The following is a 10,301-nucleotide window of genomic DNA, read 5'->3' on the forward strand; positions in this document are numbered from 1 at the left end:
ACGTCTCATCATGTAGATGCTTCTAAAAGACTTAAGTGATCATAATGTCATTTACAACAATTGTTATTTCAAACCGTTTCAGAGATTGCAAACACATGGATAGTGATTGTTATACTGCTTAAAAACGTATTTGTGTTAAATTTTTATAATGATTGTTGCTTTGGTTTGCTTCTATAACATTACAACAATAGTTTTTGGTGGTTTTAATTACAAGTCGCAGTTCCATTATTTTAAGTAGTGTTGCCAACTTAAATAAATTGCTAAATAATATTCTAAATATAGTGCAAATAACGTAGCTAAACTCTAAAATATTTTAAAATTACTAGTAATTTGTTTTATGGTGCAAGAATATTTTCAAAAAACGATTTTTTTCGTAGTCTTTATAATGTTAATGTTAATGTCAAAGTAATGGTTCCATCAATGCGTGCAAATGCAAAGTGTAACTAAAATTTAATGTAACTGATAACTTTTCAGTAACCCTAGTTGTTCCCCTAAGCCTTAATCCTGATGTACACAAAACCATGGTTAATTAAAATTTCTAATTACACCCTAGTTACATTTCACTTTAATTTGACCACGAACCACCTCAAACTCGATCCGTACCATATAGCTATATGCAATTATTCAAGGACTTACAGTTAGTAATACGCATTGTCTTGATTTTTGGTTTGGTTTGTTTTAGTTTAATGTCTCACGATTATGCTAGGGCGCCTAAAGAAGACGTGGATTTAATGATTATAATGGAATCCGAACCACTTCGTTCGTTCAACTGTATCCCCACCGGAAATCGAATTCGGGACCACGCGAACCAAAGTCAAGCGTGCTAGCCACTAGACCAAATGGAGGTCCTCACATTGTGTTGATTTAAATCATTGAGTCAGTGTTGTCAGATTCGAAGATCAAAAACTAGCGTGTCTGTGCTCCAAAAGTAGCGGATTTGAACTATTTGTAGGCCAAATATATACAGTAGAAATGAATTATTTGGCAACTAATGACTGGTACTAATGAAATGATTTTTAACATGGACTAGAAAATGTGCTGGACAGATTGCAAGAAATTATGATCGATGAACAAAAATAATTCTAGACAAGATACCACGAGATAAAAACAGCCTAGAAAACGTCCTTGTACAAGAAGGTTTGACGAAATCAAGGACATCTGGGGAGAAACCTGAAAAAAAAATTGCCCAAGAACTGGAGCAATTGGACTTGGAAGGATCTTCATCCAGCAGTGGGTTGATAATGGTTGATTATGATTTTGTTATATCTGGACCTCAGTGATAAACTAAACCAAGTCATAATTTCCTAATTTTACAGGAGAAGCAAAAAACCGGTTCCTAGAAAGAACATAGTATATTAAAAAAGTATTATTAACTCAATTTCGACCAAAAAGTGACTTAGCATAGTGTATCTCTAAAGTTCACACGCAAACACACACACACACACATATATATATATCACTTTCACTAGATAAGGTAGGGCAAAAACGGATCCAAAATACCAAAATTTAACGAAATTCCTACAGCGAAAAAAATATTTTTGATTCTTCATATTGCAGCAAAACTACGAAAATTAATAAAAAGAAAACTAGAAAGTTAAGAATCACTTGTTTTGCCGGGACAGAGAAAATAGATACATATAGCTCCAATTACCTATATACTTATATAATATGTATGTCCATGTTCCGCAAGTAATTTTCAATAAATATAAAATTTCAACATAATGAACGCACGGTTAGTTTTCTCGAATAAATACCACATGCACCGCTGAGAGCTCAGGAATAAGCTTCATCTATGTTACGGCACTGGATATATGCTTATGTAATACATTACGACCTTATGAACTTGTATAAGAAACAGAATGTACTTAAAGTTAGACGCGAACTATACAAAACATCGGACTTTGAATCTAACTTGTTTGGTGATCCAACCCGAGACCACAGATAGCAAAGATGAGTGCCGTAGCTCTCACCACAAAGTTAAAGAAGTTCCTGTTTTAAAGTGTCAATTAAATACTGATATGTGAAACGGTAATAAAGCATTTGGTCAATTTGAAACAAAATATAATGTAGTAATAATTTACTCTATTTGTTAAGATAATGAACGTTATATTCTGTTTTTAAAATGAGTCAAAGCAGAATGTATTGGATAATAACTGAGAAATTGTAAATTTCAATTTCGGCGCGATTAAATACATTCGTACTTTTATGTGTTGCGTTATTCGTTAGGAGGTATTGAACAATTTTGATTCAAAGGAAGGAAATAAACTACTGTATAGTACTGAAGTTAATTTAATAGGGCTTAATTGTATAGTAGGGTGCATCGAATTTCCACTTTTTTTGAAATCAGCTTACCCTTAGCGAATTTTTTTTTGCGAAATGGTCTCTATATGTCATATAGAAAATCGCAGGCCGATTAGTTAATTTCTTTAGGTGCCACTAACAGCCTAAATTTTCAAACATTTGTTAAGAAATACATTTTTAAAAAAAACAAATTATACATATTTACGTTTACGAAAAGATTTTACACTTAGTAGTTGTTTTCGGCAGAAATGTACATATTTTACGTGAAAAAAATTTCAGCTTGATCAGTCAAGTCCTTCAGGTGCTACCGGCTTCTTAAAATTTGGACAAAACCCCCCAAAATATATTTTATTCAGTGTTTTGTAAAAAAAATAGAGTTTTCGTCTCATAAACGGATAATTAGGTAAAAAAAATTGGGGCAATCAAATTAAAAATAAAAACAGACTTTACAGTAGATTGAATGTTATCAAATAAGACACATACCGGTAGTTGTCCAGCTTATGTTCGTAGCGCGAAAAAGAATAACCAGTAATTATTTTTGCAGAAAGACTCCTTTCGATAACACACCTGCACTGCATAGAATGAAGTCGCCCAAAAGCTAGTTTGTCGTAAAATTAAAAGTGGAGTAGCATCGAGAGAAAAGAAAAAAAAAGTGACTCCTTGTTAGTGTGTCTGGAGATGGGATTAGGAGTAATTTTGCGTTGCTTTGTAGAAAGAAAAATGGTGTTTGATGTGGAAACTGTTTACGTTGCTGATTGTGTTTCAGTGAAAATACGTGTGCATTTGTGTGCGTTTTTGAAGGGTTGCGTCCTACTTGTGCCTGTCGGCAGTCATTGAATGTGTCAGTTCGTCATTCCAATGGTGCGGCAAGTTTGTTGAGGTCTTGCGTTGACAAAAGTGTCTAACTGTTCAAAATTGTTTTCGGTGAATAAACTATCAAGTGTCCGTAAAGATGTCACCTAAAGAGAAGTCACGTTTGAATGTAAAGAACTTTCTCCATAATGTCATTGGATCCCCTGTGGAATTCACTTTTAATCAGCTTCCAACAATCGCTGGTGTTCTTAAGCCATTCTTATGGGAAAGAGAGAACACGAAATGGGAAGCAGCATCTCAGAAGGACCACTCTGCTAAGGTGCTAGCTCATTCAGTGGCAAGGAAAGTAATTCAAATTTAGGAAAATGCATCAATCAGCTGTGCAGCTATTTTGAGCGAGCAAAGGGTTATAGCGTTGATTTTACATTATCTAAAAAAGGTCCGTCAGCTGCAAAAGTTCAAGGACAAACCCGTTTTTTGCTTCCAAAGCTGCAGAATTCCTGGAGTTCGCCAGCAAAACTTTGTTTGATATCGCTTCTTGCAAATGCATCGATCCGGTTGCTTGCACGTCTGCGAGAGAGAAGAAAGTGCCTAAATTGAAGGTTTAATTTTTAATTGACCACAGAACCACCCGACACATGGGTATGGCAGGACCTTATAGAAAGGAGACACAGAAACGTGTCAAACATTTATTGCGAAAAATTCGAGGTCAGAAAAATAACCCAAACCCTAATGAAATTAGTAATTTGAGAAGACAAAACGATAGTGTCCCTTTACAAAATGAATCGTGAGAAGAGTCAGTTTCCACTGTCGAGTTTCTTCCTGCGCTTAAAAGAAAGAAGATTAGCCCTTCTAAACAAATGATAGATTGCCGACATTCTCCAATGCAGGATATAGATGTAAATATCAGAATGCAATGCAGCAATTATCGCTTCGTCACTTTTGGCAGATATCGGACTGGTTACCCCTGTTCATAAGCAGAAGGTGATCGGCAAAACCAAGATTCGGAGAGAGAAGAAATCCTTAGGAAACGCCATCGTTGAAGAGGCGAGTGCATCCCTTGAATCGACCAAAGTAAAAGCGTTATACTTCGACGGAAGAAAGAATCAGACTCACCCTTGAGACTAAAGACGGCATGAGCCACCGAATAATGAAAATAAAGAAGATCACTACGTACTGCTACAGGAGCCAGGATCGAACTATCTTGACCACGTCTCTCATTCATCTGGAAGAGGACAGAGCATACGGGCTGCCATCACAAAGTTCTTTGTTCATCAAAACCCCTGTCCGATCTGGCTTTTTTTTTTTTTTTTTTTTTTTTTTTGCAACGGTACTGCTACCAACACTGGTAGAAAGAATGGTGCGATCGCATATATTGAAATCTTCCTGAACGAACCCTTTCAGAGAATCGTCTGTATGATACACACGAATGAGCTTCCACTTCGACATTTGATTGAATTTATAGACGGCAAGTCTACTGGACCAAATACATTTGGAGAACCAATAGGATCAGCACTTCCAACCTGCGAAGAGTTGAAACTTCAGAATTTTCAGCCCGTTCCAGTAGACTGGGACCTCAACTTCACTGAGGATGCATTAAGCACGGATCAAAAATATTTGCTGAATATCTGCCAAGCGGTTTCTTCAGGAGAATGCCCCGTTGGGTTAGCTCACATGAAGCCTGGTAAAATTCATCAAGCCAGATGGCTAACTACAGCAAATAGAGTATTACGTTTGTACGTAGGAACAAAAGAACTCACCAATGAACTTGAAACCATCGTCCAGTACATCATGATGGTCTACGAGCCACTCTGGTTTGCTGTGATCCATAATCCATCGTGTGCAGAAGGAGCTCGTCATTTGTGGCACCTTATCACGATTTCTCGCCATATGGAAGCGAAATACAGGAAAATTCATCCAGTGATCCGTGGCAAGTTCATTAGGACTAGCTCAGGAGAGTAATGCTCCCGGAAGTAGGAACGAAAAACACAGTTCTGATTGGTTGGCGTTATCTATGGCTTACCACGTTGCATTCAAATAGCAGAATTTAGACAATTGTTGTTGTTGGTCCTCGTGGCCGAGTGGGCTAGCGCTATATGCTCGTAACGAAAATCTCTTTTTGGCGTGAGTTCAAACCCGGCCCGAGGAAAGTTTTTCTTTAACATTTTTTTTACATTTTTATAACACTTTTTAAATTAAAAAATACGAAAAAAAATACTAAGAAATGCGATTTACTTACTTTTGTGCAGATAAGTAGTAGTAATAGTAGGAACGGGTTAGAAGCCCCACAGGGCCCGTTTTATTGCCCTTTTACTCTATGATATAAGGCTCGTTTTGTTCCCCTTGTACTAAATGATATAGATTTTGTGACCAACTTAAAACAACTGACTAGGATAGCGCGTAAAACAGCTGGCTAGAGTAGCGCGCGAAAAAACGTACTTCCGGGAGTATTACTCTCCCGAGCGGGTCGTATCTTCAGAACCTACTTCTATCAATGTTGACTGAGCAAGATGCTAAAGTACGAGAACTTGGCTGCAGGACAGTCCTAAAAGCAACACAAAGGACCCAATATGGTGATCGCGTACCGGTACGAGAATTCATCGTCCCTGAAATCAACTTAGAAGCGACAAACTATGTTGATATGATTAATTGGTCAACATGCACGCTGATGGAGCCACCACTGACAACACACTTGAACCTGCAGAATCTAAGAGAAAATGTAAAGACGGCTCCAATGGCTGATGAATCTATTACATGCTTACCCTGTCACACTCGCGCTGTAGAAAGAATGGTGAAGTTGGTGTCAGAAGCGGTATCAGTGATATGTGGGCAAGAAGCACAACATAGATTTGTCCTAGCAACATTACAACCAAGAAAAAAACAACCAGAATTTAATACAAAAAAAAAAAAACAACTTGAGGTAAAAGAGTAACGATATGAACTTGCACTACCATATGCAACATTAGTATATGCGGAGGGGCGGAACTCGACCTGCAGCCACCTCCTCGTGGTGAGTTCTGGGTTATTTCCAACATTAAAGTTTGGAAATAAGCAAAGAACTGCAGATGTAAAACAAAATATTTCTTATCTAATTAACGATCCAGATGAATCACAAACAATGCAACTTAATTTTTAAGAAATGAAAAAAGTAGGGACACAATTGTCCATATTTTAAGCCACTGGTGGCACCTGAATGACTTGATCATCAAGCTGAAATTTTTTTGCACGTAAAGTATAGACTTCTTACATAAACAAAACCACATAGGATAACCATATTTTATAAAAGTACATATTTTACATTTTTTTTAAATAGCATTTATTTTTTTAACAAAATTTAAACATCTTTGGCCGTTGGTGGCACCTAAAGATATTGACCAATCGACTTGCAATTTTTTACACGTTATGTGGAGCTCATTTCGCAAATAAATATCACTAAGGGTAAGCTGATTTCAAAAAAAGTGGAAATTCGATGCACCCTATTGTATAGGCAGTACTGAGGCTAATTGAGACAAAGTCTATTGCTGAAAGTGAAATATGGGTTACTATTATTGCTTTATCCCAGGTATGTTATACCCACTGATGATTGAAGCTGGAACACACACATGGAAAACATTAGCGCTAGCAAATTAACTACGAAGAGGTACATCACACCATAATTCTAAGTCAAGAATGAAGGCAAAAAATAAGAAGCGGAAACGACAGACTGTGCGATAATAACACTTTCACAATTTTCATGACACACTATTTATTTCGAGACTTTCGAGACGAGACCCGAGACGAGACCGAGACTTGGCCTTCGAGACCGAGACCAAGATCGAGACAAGCATCTGTTGACCGAGATGAGACCGAGACCGAGACGGCGATTTTTGAATCGAGACGAGATCGAGACCGCTACTTATCAACCGAGACGAGACCGAGACTGTATAAAGTCTCGTCACGTCTCCTCTCGATACCATCCCTAAACAAAATGTTGCTAAATGGAAAAAAAAAAGTTTTATTTTCGTTTTATTGTTCTTCTTTACTGCTGTTTTGATATGAAATTTGCCACATACATCTCTTTCCCGATTATACACATACTAATATTGTAAGAAATACCGGGCGAATTCGTTATCAAATTATATTCCTACAACAACATGTTTATAGACATGCGACAATAATATTGGACATGAGTGTACGTAGTTTACTATAGTACGTATGCACTTTCATGAGCCAGGGGGCAAGACCCCCCTTGGGGCGCCCCCTTTCCCCTTCGGGCACCCCCTTTTCCCCTTCGGGCGATTATGATTACAGATTTATATTTGTTTTGAGATATTGTATAATATTTAATATTTATCTTCAATATTCTCTCTAGAAAAATTGTTTCTAAACATTTTTTTAACTTTGATTAAAATTATTTACGTTAAGTATTTTGTGGCCATTATCCTGATATGTTTTGCTTTATTAACATCCGTAATTTTTGCAACAATATTTGTAAAACATTATTAAATATTTATGCTCTTCCTTTCCGGTATTTTATATTCTTTATATTCTATATTATTCTATATATATTATATTCTATACTAGTTCCCTTTATATACTATCGTATATATATATATATATATATATATATATATATATATATATATATATATATATATATATATATATATATATATATATAAATATATTGCCAATGTTTAATTCTACATCCTTAATGTTCCACATGGTTTAATTCTATTTGACGCAGTAGCAAATTTTAGTTGGTAATAGTTGGTTTTAGAAGTTGTAGTTAGCTACTTACACTTTTCTTATACCGCTTGTAGACGATCGAAGAAAATTTGAACAAGACTTCTTCAAGACCATTCAAGACTATTTGATAAAAAAGATGTCAGCACTGACGTCATTTTTGTCTTGAATTCAATAGTTTCGTTCAAGAGATTTCATTTCGATCTTGTTCTGAACAATCCAACTCAAGAGCATTCAATAGCCAATCTTTGCCGGAGTTGAATGCAGGAAAATACAAAACAACTACGATGGAGTCGTGAAACAGAGTGGTAGTGATGAGCGCAAGAGTCTTGGTCTTGCAGGTTTTGCAAGAGTCTTGCATGCAAGACCAAGACCAAGACTAGGAATCCCGATGCAAGACCAAGACCAAGACCAAGGGGTGCAAGAGCAAGACCAAGACCAAGACCAAGACCAAGACCATACCTGCAAGACCAAGACCAAGACCAAGACTCTTGCGCAAGAGTCTTGCACAAGTACCCGCTCAGTTTTAGAGCGTTCACACTGAGAAAAAAAAAATGTAGGTGGCATACTTAAAAACGTAGGTTACATTCGTAATTCCTGTAGTTTCTGGACTTAACGTACAACCGTATATAACATCCTGCAGCAAACGTATAGCTGAAAAAGTATGTATTATACGCACTGTCTGCATAAGTGCAATGACGTCATTCGTGTGACGTCATCTGCAGTAACAAATATATACGGAGGTGATATCTAGCTTTGTGACGTCAGGATCGTATGTAGAATGTGGGTTAATAATGACGACACACACTGACTATCAGGACGGAGCATAATTTCAAGAAGTATGCAATATACGTTCTTTACGTATGTTTCTTTCGTTCAACCCCAAGACAGCATCTATATTGTACTTGTGCCCCGTACGTACGACTAGATACAGTATACGTATTGTACGTATGTATTATACAGATTTTCCTTATGTCGCACACAGCTTGTCCAGATACAGCATACAGAATATCCATATGCACCATACAGAGTGCACATATGTAGCTTACAGACTGTATGCATGCAGCATATAGATTATACGTATGTCGCGTACAGGTTGGCCATATGTAATGTATGGATTGGATGTATATAGCTAATAGGTTGTCCATATGAAATATACGGATTTTACCTGTATCGCATACGTATTGCCTTCTTGTAATATATGGATTGGACATATGCAGGATCTAGATTGTACGTATAGTGCACCATTATTAAAGTGCTGCAACATACTGCAAAATGCATGATACATTCTTACTGTAATGTTGTCAAATATTGTTTTACTCTGTATGAAAACTAAATAGCTTAAAATATGTTTGATCTCCTTTGTGCCAATAATAATAAAATTAACAATCTTAGTTTGGAGCAGTGAAAGTGTCCAAAGAAATGTATTTACCTGCAGGGTGTCCTATAAGTTAGGATTTCCTGCTAATTCGTTGGGAAGCTACTGCAAAGCCAAGTGTTGAAAAGTGACACAAGCGTTAATTTTAAAATTATGGGCACAAAGGAGGTTAACCATATGTTAAACTATTTTCGTTTTCATACAGAGTAAATCAATATGTGATATATTACTGTAAGAATTTATCATATGCTTTGTTGTTAGTTAGTTCCAGCACTTTAATAATAATGCAAAATGCACAGCCATATACAATCCTATATTCAAACTCAAACAACTTCTCTGTACATTTTAATTAACAGGTATGTTTTTTTTTATGTCGCAACAATTAAAAGTATGGTGTCAGCTGAAAACGTGTTCGCTCACAAGATGATTTCTACTCAGTACTCGCCATAAAAATGCAACACCAAGAAGGAGGCTGGGTAGCTGCGCCAAAGTTCCCAGGCCGATACCTAATAGTAAGTGCAGAATACTCTTAAACGTCCGCCGTATTCGCTGTGCGACAACGTGGTGACAGCGGAGGCGTTGTGCAGCCATCGACTAAACATATTTATCCTTCCCTGCTCTAGACATTCTGCAAATTTGGATTTTCGTGGGTGCATCCTTCTTAGTGCAACATTTTAAGCAACGAGCGGATTAACAGTCTCATACATTGCTTAAAGAAAGATAGTAACTAGTAAACTCAATCACACTCAGTACCATTAGTTCATGTTGTTATCCGTAAGTCAGAGATCATGGTATCTCATTTCGTGTAGACTTTTGCATTTGTTTAATGCTAAAAATGTATTTTATCGCTACTTGAACCCAGTACCATATATATATACCGACAGGACGTACCTTAGTCACAAGGTGACATGAGTGAAACACTAAACTATTCGATTGACACCTGCGGCCTTGTCAACACTAGAGAAAGTTACAAAGTGATTAAGTAAATACGGAACATAGTTCATACAAAGTATAGCGATGTATGAGGTCTCCGTTTCATACGACTTGGATAAAGGATACATCTGAAATTGCAACAAAAAATATA

The sequence above is a fragment of the Thermobia domestica genome, chromosome 7, assembly GCF_964235325.1.
Source record: "Thermobia domestica chromosome 7, izTheDome1.hap1.1, whole genome shotgun sequence".
Lineage (NCBI taxonomy): Eukaryota > Metazoa > Arthropoda > Insecta > Zygentoma > Lepismatidae > Thermobia > Thermobia domestica.